The sequence below is a fragment of the Saimiri boliviensis genome, chromosome 13 (genome assembly GCF_048565385.1).
Source record: "Saimiri boliviensis isolate mSaiBol1 chromosome 13, mSaiBol1.pri, whole genome shotgun sequence".
NCBI classification, from domain to species: domain Eukaryota; kingdom Metazoa; phylum Chordata; class Mammalia; order Primates; family Cebidae; genus Saimiri; species Saimiri boliviensis.
In genome coordinates this window covers 63,848,669-63,857,732 of record NC_133461.1, presented here as the reverse complement: position 1 = coordinate 63,857,732, position 9,064 = coordinate 63,848,669, and positions in this window count along the sequence as shown.

Below are 9,064 nucleotides of genomic sequence, written 5' to 3'. Positions count from 1 at the left end.
AACTTAGAGAAACCCTGAGGGAGACATTACTTGTATACTCCTTTTTTCCTTTTGAATTTGTACTAAGTTCGTCATAACACACGAAGACAAAATAAAACGAATCACTTTTAAATCTTTTTCATACAAAATTTTAACAAAACTTTTCATGAATGTAAACATCTTGGTGAAGAATTTAGTGAGTGCAAATGTCCATGAGGCTTTTTTGCAGGGGTGATAAAAATGTTCTTACAATACTGTGGCAATGATTATGTAACCAGTAAATTTCCTATTAAAAGTCATTGATTTGTACTCTTAAAAAATAAATGGATTTAACTGTATATAAATTATATCTTGATAAAGCTCTTAAATAAGTTTACTCCATATATGGATTCATGTAGATATAGCTGTAACATATAGATATAAACATAGACACAAACACAGATACAGACATAGAGAAAGTAACATACAGGTAATTTAAAAAAAATAACTTCCTGATTATCTACTATATATTAGGTACTTACAGATATTATATGTAATGATGACAACTTTTCCAGACAGGAATTAGGAATCCCATTTTACAGATAAAAAAACTGCAACTCAGAGATATTGGGTGTAGCTGGTAGTAAGTGACAGGGCGGAGAGCTGAGCTTGGGCCATCCAAGGCCTGTTCTTATCTGGGTCCACTTTATTGCCTCTAGTACGAGAATATCCCCGAATAATCTAGCCTGGAAGCCAGAATACCAGAGCTTCCTAGCATTCTCTCCTGGGATGCAAACCATAAAACTACGGCTGACATCTGAAAGGAGGAGAAAGAGGGAAGATTTAGGCAGTGGTTGGTGCCTCCGTGAGTCAGTGGACAAACATTCCCCCTAGAAACAGTCTCAAGCTCTGAGGAATGCCTGCCCTCCCGCTCCATACACAGCCCAGGATTCCTGCTCCCTGCTCCGTCCGCCTCAGTCTCCTGATTTGGGGCTTCCTTCTACTCCCATGCCATACCCAACATGTTCATTCCAACCCAGCCTTGCAACAAAGCCCTCCAGACGCCACCTCTCTGAAGTCATCCCAGAGTTTACAGTTCAGGTAGAAGAACTACAGCAAGCCCAGGGCTCAGGGAACCACCAGAGCAAGTTCTCCAAAACTGTCACCTTTTGAAGGGATAAAGGTAGTACGTACAGGTGATGATTGCTTTTTACGAAGTTCAAGAGAACTTGGAGGAAGCAGTGTGAAAGCAAGAGCTGGAGGCTTTTCCAGGTGGTGAAAGGAGTCAGTGGTTCGCAGAGCCCTGCTGGGGCCTTCTTCCTGAATCAGCCCACCCCACCAGAAATCAGAGCCACACTATGCCCCTGGCTGCAGTCTCGATAAAGTTTGCCTTGTTATCTTGAAAAAGAATACTTTGGGTTAGTTTGCTTTGCTTTGTTAAGGCTTTTATCGGAAGATAAGGCGAGCTGACTTAGTTGGAGGCTGTAGGTTCATCGTTGCTGTCACTGATAGGTTCAGAACAGGCAGACTGCTTCCTTTAGCTGGAAATCAGGGAGCACACATATGAACATGTCCACTGAAGACATTCCCCTTCCTCCCTCTCTCTCCCTCTGCTCAGAAATGAGTAGGTTCTACAATAACAGTGTTAGAAGATGGAGAAATTGTCCCAGGTTTGAGCCCAGAATTGGCTCTGTGCAGCAAACTAGAAATCCCTAGGTCTATTTCTTTGCCCTTTTGGAACACTTGGGAGGCCCCCACAAAGAGCACCATATTAGTGCCCTCAGGCCATCTACCACCCTTCTGCCATTTGCTTTACCTTGTTCTGTTACCTGTCTTCCTGATTTGCTCCCTTGCGAGGTATCTATTTAATCAGGTGTGAGTTAATTTAATCAAATCCTAGGAAGGGATGGAGATAGAGTTATTCAATGGCTTCTTTTCTGGCACAAGGCTAAATGCCCCAAACACTCAGGGAAGCGCAATAGTTAAAGTACAAGAATCTCTCTTACTCACAGTTTAATCATTTTTTTCCTTGCCTAATGTTAAATAGTACTTTGATTGAAGGTCACTCTTGCACCTCAATAAATAAATAAAACTGCTTGCATTTCTCAAGTATGTTTATATTTCATTTCACATCACCTAGTAACCAAGCCCTTTTTTCATGTGACACCCTTTAACTTGCTAACCAAATGACTGATATTTTGTCCAAAACTTAGCCCTGGGAATGGGGAGAAGAAACAATGTATTTGTCAATGTGTTGGTTCCTTCAGCTTAATGCACAATCGCTAGAGTCAGTGATACATTAACTCAAACTTCCAACTAGTCTGTCCTGGAAACCGTAAAGTCTACACTCCAGTGGATAACTCGATTGCACTCTTGTATTTAATGTTATGGGGGTGTCTTAATCTGTTTTTCTTCCTTATAACAGAAAACCTGAACCCGGGTAATATATAAAGAAGATGAATTCATGTCTTACAATTATGGAGGCTGAGAAGTCCAAGGTCAAGGGGCCACATCTGGTGGAGACTGTCTACAGAGTCTCAAGGTGGAGTAGGGCAATCACCACTTAAAACCTCACCTCTTGCCGGGCGCGGTGGCTCAAGCCTGTAATCCCAGCACTTTGGGAGGCCGAGGCGGGTGGATCACGAGGTCGAGAGATTGAGACCATCCTGGTCAACATGGTGAAACCCCGTCTCTATTAAAAATACAAAAAATCAGCTGGGCATGGTGGCGCGTGCCTGTAATCCCAGCTACTCCAGAGGCTGAGGCAGGAGAATTGCTTGAACCCAGGAGGCGGAGGTTGCGGTGAGCCGAGATCGCACCATTGCACTCCAGCCTGGGTAACAAGAGCGAAACTCCATCTCAAAACAAAACAAAACAAAACAAAACAAAACAAAAAAAAAAACCTCACCTCTTAATAATGGGACTTTGTGGGGCCAGGTGCAGGGGCTCACTCCTGTAATCCCAGCACTTTGGGAGGCTGAGGAGGCTGGATTACCTGAGATCAGGAGTTCAAGACCAGCCTGGCCAACATGGTGAAACCTCATCTCTACTAAAAATACAGAAGTTAGCTGGGTGTGGTGGTGGGCACCTGTAATTCTAGCTACCTGGGAGGCTGAGACAGGAGAATCACATGAACCCAGAAGGTGGAGGTTGCAGTGAGCTGAGATCGCACCACTGCATTCCAGCCTGGGTGACAAGAACAAAACTCCCTCTTAATAATAATAATAATAATAATAATAATAATGGGACTTTGGGGCTTAAATTTCAACATGAGTTTCACATGGGACAAATAATCACACCACAAGTGGGGGAAAACAGCAAGCAACAGTTAAACATTTTAGTTAAATCTTCATGATTGCCTGTTGGGCTCATTATTCTCCACCTGCCCCTAGCTCCCTTCTCTGTCCTCTTCTGCCTGCCTCCTGCCTCCAGAGGATCCCCATGAATACTTCACCTGGGCTCCCTGTCCAGCTTGCATCTGGTGGATTTAGCCTGCAAAGACACCAGCAAGAGACAGAGGAGCGAGGAGGAGACAGCGGTCAGAGTACATCTGCCTGGCTTCCACCCTGCTTTGGCACCCTGTCGTCAGCTCTGTCCTCCCATGACTATGCTGCCCTTATAAAGACGGGTATGGCTTCACCAGATGGAATTTTTCCCAAACAAAGAAAAAATAGGCTAGAAAGGAAGAATATAACCCACTGGGCTAAAAGGCATCACAGGCACCGAGAGACTCTGGGAACTGACATCAAAGGTAGGTCAGGCCTCGTTGCTGAGGGTCAGAGCCAGGCAGGAGGGTTTCAAATTACCTGGAAGGCTGAGGTGGGAGCTTATTCCGTGAGATGCATCTGGCAGCAGTTTAGAGGAGAGATTGAGAGAGATATGAGACACAGGATGTCAAAGAAGTGATTGCAGCCAGGCTCGGTGGCTCACTCCTGTAATCCTGGCACTTTGGGAGGCCGAGACGGGTGGATCACCTGAGGTCAGGAGTTCGAGACTAGTCTGGCCAACATGGTGAAACCCCGTCTCTACTAAAAATACAAAAATTATCTAGGTGTGGTGGTGAGTGGGTGTCATCTCAGCTACTCGGGAGGCTTAGATAGGAGAAGTGCTTGAATCTGGGAGGTGGAGGTTGCAGTGAACTGAGATCATGCCATTGCACACCGGCCTGGGCAACAAGAATAAAACTCTGTCTCCAAGAAAAAGAAGACAGAGAGGTTATTGTTGATATCCTTTCTTGAGCAGAAAGACTGAAAAGTGGGTGTTGAGAAGGAGATGGAATGGTGTTAGAGGAAGACCCTTGGACAAGCCCTATATTTAGAGAAGGGACAATGTCATGGAGCTAGGGCAGAAACTGCTATTTGCCTACTTGGCAAATTCACCTTGAAATTATTGCTTAGGTAAGGCAATGTGATTTTACTTGGTGTGAAGAAATTCCCCACCTAAAAAATTACCTTGGTGTGAAGAAATTTACTTGGTGTGAAGAAATTCCCCACCTCCCTTAATGCTAGGCTGGGCCATGTTCTGGCCAAAGAGATATAAGTAAAACACGCAGAACTTGGAAATAAATTAACTTAACAGAAGCTGAATCTGGAAGTCATACCTTTTTTTTTTTTTTTTTTTTTCCTGCTTGTTGCTTTAGCTCCAAATGCAGACGTGTTGGCTGAAACTCCAGCAGTCACGCTGGGCCCTGAGATGACACTCAGGTGAAGCCTCAAAGCAAGAACGATGGGGCAGAAAGAACGAAATGCCCTGGGTTCCTGAAGATTCTCTGGAAAGCCCTTGTCAGTCCTGGACTAGCTACCTTTGGTGCTCTTCTGAGTGAGAAAACAAACATGTTTGTGTTTAAGCCACGATTGTGTTGGGTTTTCTTTTATATGCAGCTGATTTTTTTTTTTTTTTTTTAGACAGAGTCTTGCTCTGTTGCCCAGGCTGGACTGCAGCGGTGCCTCCTCGGCTCACGGAAATCTTCATCTCCCAGGTTCAAGTGATTCTCTTGCCTCAGCCTCCCAAGTCTCTGGGATTACAGGCATACACCACCACACCCAGGTAATTTTTGTATTTTTAGTAGAGACCAGGTTTCACCATACCGGTCAGACTGGTCTCCAACTCCTGATCTCAAATGATCCACCTGCCTCAGCCTCTCAAAGCGCTGGGTTTACAGGCATGAGCCACCGTGCCCAGCCTATGAATTTTATATGGACTGATATAAAACTGAACAGAATCAATGGCAAAGAAAAGAGAGGCCAGAAGGTAGCTTGTCGACTGCAAAAAGAGCCAGGGAGTCGGAGCATGCTTGAGGTTAAAAGACAAACAATAAGGATGAAAGTATTTTTGATACATGTGGCTGAAATGCGATCAAGGGGATGTCCTCAAATCCACCTTCCTTTTTTAAAAATTTTTTTTATTGCATTTTAGGTTTTGGGGTACATGTGAAGAACATGCAAGATTGTTGCATAGGTACACACATGGCAGCGTGATTTGCTGCCTTCCTCCCCATCACCTATATCTGGCATTTCTCCCCATGCTATCTCTCCCCAACTCCCCACCCCACACTGTCCCTCCCCTATTTCTCCCTGACAGACCCCAGTGTGTGATGCTCCCCTCCCTGTGTCCATGTGTTCTCACTGTTCAACACCCACCTATGAGTGAGAACATGCGGTGTTTGATTTTCTGTTCTTGTGTCAGTTTGCTGAGAATGGTGGTTTCCAGGTTCATCCATGTCCCTACAAAGGACACGAACTTATCCTTTTTGATGGCTGCATAATATTCCATGGTGTATATGTGCCACATTTTCCCTTTCCAGTCTATCATTGATGGGCATTTGGGTTGGTTCCAGGTCTTTGCTATTGTAAACTGTGCTGCAATGAACATTCATGTGCATATGTCCTTATTGTAGAACGATTTATAATCCTTTGGATATATACCCAGTAATGGGATTGCTGGGTCAAATGTTATTTCTATTTCTAGGTCTTTGAGGAATTGCCACACTGCCTTCCACGATGGTTGAACTAGTTTACACTCCCACCAACAGTGTAAAAGTGTTCCTATTTCTCCACATCCTCTCCAGCATCTGTTGTCTCCCGATTTTTTAATGATCGTCATTCTAACTGGCTTGAGGTGGTATCTCAATGTGGTTATGATTTGCATTTCTCTAATGACCAGTGATGATGAGCATTTTTTCATGTTTGTTGGCCTCATCTATGTCTTCTATTGTATAGTGCCTGTTCATATCTTTCACCCACTTTTGAATGGCCTTCTTTGTTTTTTTCTTGTAAATCTGTTTTAGTTCTTTCTAGATTCTGGATATCAGTCCTTTGTCAGTGGGTAAACTGCAAAAATTTTTCCCTTTCTGTTGGTTGCCGATTCACTCTAATAACTGTTTCTTTTTCTGTGCAGAAGCTGTGGAGTTTAATTAGGTCCCATTTATGTATCTTGGCTTTTGTTGCCATTGCTTTTGGTGTTTTCATCATGAAGTCCTTGCCTACGCCTATGTCCTGAATGGTTTTGCCTAGATTTTCTTCTAGGGTTTTTATGGTGTTTGATCTTATGTTTAAGTCTCTAATCCATCTGGAGTTAATTTTAGTGTAAGGTGTCAAGAAGGGGTACCTTCCTTTTTTTTTTTTTTACAGAGTCTCACTCTTGCTGCCCAGGCTGGAGTACAATGGCATGATCCCGGCTCACTGCAACCTCTGCCTTCTGGATTCAAGCAATTCTCCTGCCTCAACCTCCTGAGTCGCTGGGATTACAGGCACTTGCCACCACGCCCAGCTAATTTTTGTATTTTTAGTAGAGACAGAATTTTACTTTGTTGGCCAGACTGGCCTTGAACTTCTGACCTCAGATGATCCACCTGCCTCGGCCTCCCAAAGTGCTGAGATTACAGGCGTGAGCCACTGTGCCCGGCCGTCCACCTTCATTTTAAAACCCCTTTGTTTCCTTTAAGATTAAATTGAAATACCTGGGTCCCCACTCTCTCTACCTCACCTACTGTGGGAAGTCTGTGCCTGTCGCCATCTCCAGAGCATCTGCTGGAGGGTTCTACCAGAGTCCCTCCTCACCACCTGTTCAGAACCCCTTGTCCTGAGGACCTCTCAGGGGCCAGGCAGCAACTTGCCACTTTCTTCTTTACCTCCTCACCCAGGACACCGCCTCCTCCCTCATCTCACAGAGCTTCCCTAACACGAGGCGATTTCAGCAGGGTGAGGTTTTGAAGTGCAACAGAACATACCCCTGTTGTATAATTTCTCCACCTGCAACTACAAAGAAGTCACATTCGTGTGTGTGTGTGTGTGTGTGTGTGTGCGCGCGCGTGTGCACATGCTTGCAGTAGAGATGAGGTTTCACCCTGCTGGTCAGGCTTGTCTCAAGCTCCTAACCTCAGTGATCTGCCTGCTTCGGCCTCCCAAAGTGCTGGGATCACAGGCATGAGCCACGGTGCCAGGACGAGAAGTCACATTCTGTGCCACTTCCTTCGTGGCCCCATCTACTGCTGTTTTGCTTGAACCCCTCTCTCCCTGCCAAGACCCCGCCCTCTCCTCTCTCAGCTCTCCCTTTCAGTCCAGGTATCTCACAACTTCGTCTTTCCAGCTTCTCCATTAGGGAAAGACTTAAGGGTTGCATCATTACTTTAAAAAAATATTCTCGTGGGCTGGGCATGGTGGCTCATACCTGTAATCCCAGCACTTTGGGAAGCCAAGGCAGGAGGATCACCTGAGGTCGGAATTCAAGACCCTCCTGATCAACATGGTGAAACCCCATCTCTATTTAAAAAAAGAATTATCTTGAGCAGGGAAATTTGGTTTTCTTTGTTGTAACCCTTGCCCATAGACATTACTTGCCGGAGAATTCATCAGAGCCAAAGGGCTCATATGGCGTTTTACAAAACAAAAGGTACCTGAATCCCAGATCTCCATCCTGGCAACATGAAAAACAGGCTAGAGCTTTGAACTGAAGGTTTCTTTTAACTTGGGTCAGATCTCAGACTTAGGCAGTTTGACTCTGCCTCTAAGCGGAAGGAGTCAGTAGAACACTGCTGTTTTCATATGGCCAGAGCAGGGGTCCAGGACTCACGGTTCCTGTTTCTCTTCCTGATGCATATGACAAAGTGTTAATATCTCTTACATAATAAACCCTTGGACATTAATAAGTCATAGAAAAGTAGCCAAGCAAGTTATTCAATGAAGAAAACATACATATGGGCAATGAATTTATTTATTTATTTATTTATTTAATTTATTTTTGGAGAGGGAATTTCACTCTTGTTGCCCAGGCTGGAGTGCAACGGCAAGATCTTGGCTCACTGCAACCTCTGCCTCCCAGGTTCACGAGATTTTCCTGCCTCAGTCTCCCAAGTATCTGAGATTACAGGCACATGCTACCATGCCCGTCTATTTTTTTTATATTTTTAGTAGAGATGGGGTTTCACCATGTTGGCCAGGCTGGTCCCGAACTCCTGTCCATCTGCCTCGGCCTCCCAAAGTGCTGGGATTACAGGCACGAGCCACTGCGCCTGGCCGAATTTATTACTTAACGTCTCTCCGCATCATGTAATGACGAGGTATACTTTTTATTATAATGTTAGCAAAGGCAACACTTTAATGTCGACAATATGTCAGCGTGGGTGAGGGTGGGGAGGAAGCGGCTATTCTCATACACTGGTAGTGCATGTCCTTATTTTGGTTTGTCTTCATCTGCCTCCCAGGCCTTTGGCTGCTTGCCCAGTGAAAAACTCCAGATACCACAAGAGCAGCTTTGCGTCTTAGCACTGCAGATCACCTTGGCTTCCCCTGTGAAGGCCAGTCTCTGGCCTGCGGATCGAGCTTCCCTAGCAGCTGCCCTCTACCCAAAAGGGAAGGGAAGTTAGCACCCCACGGCCTGTGAGAGACAACAGCTGGTAATTTCTCTCCCTCTTTTTTTCCAGCAGACTGTTCCAAGGCGCAGTCGATCCCTATGACATTTCCAGAAACATTCTCTTTACAAAGCAACTGAGTTTTTGCAAGAAGTTATGACCCGCTGTGAAAGACATCTCTTTACTTTGCTCTCTTTCCTTCGTATTTCCTTTTTTCCCTCTTGCTTGCTCTCTCAAGACAGCACACCCTCAGTAGAG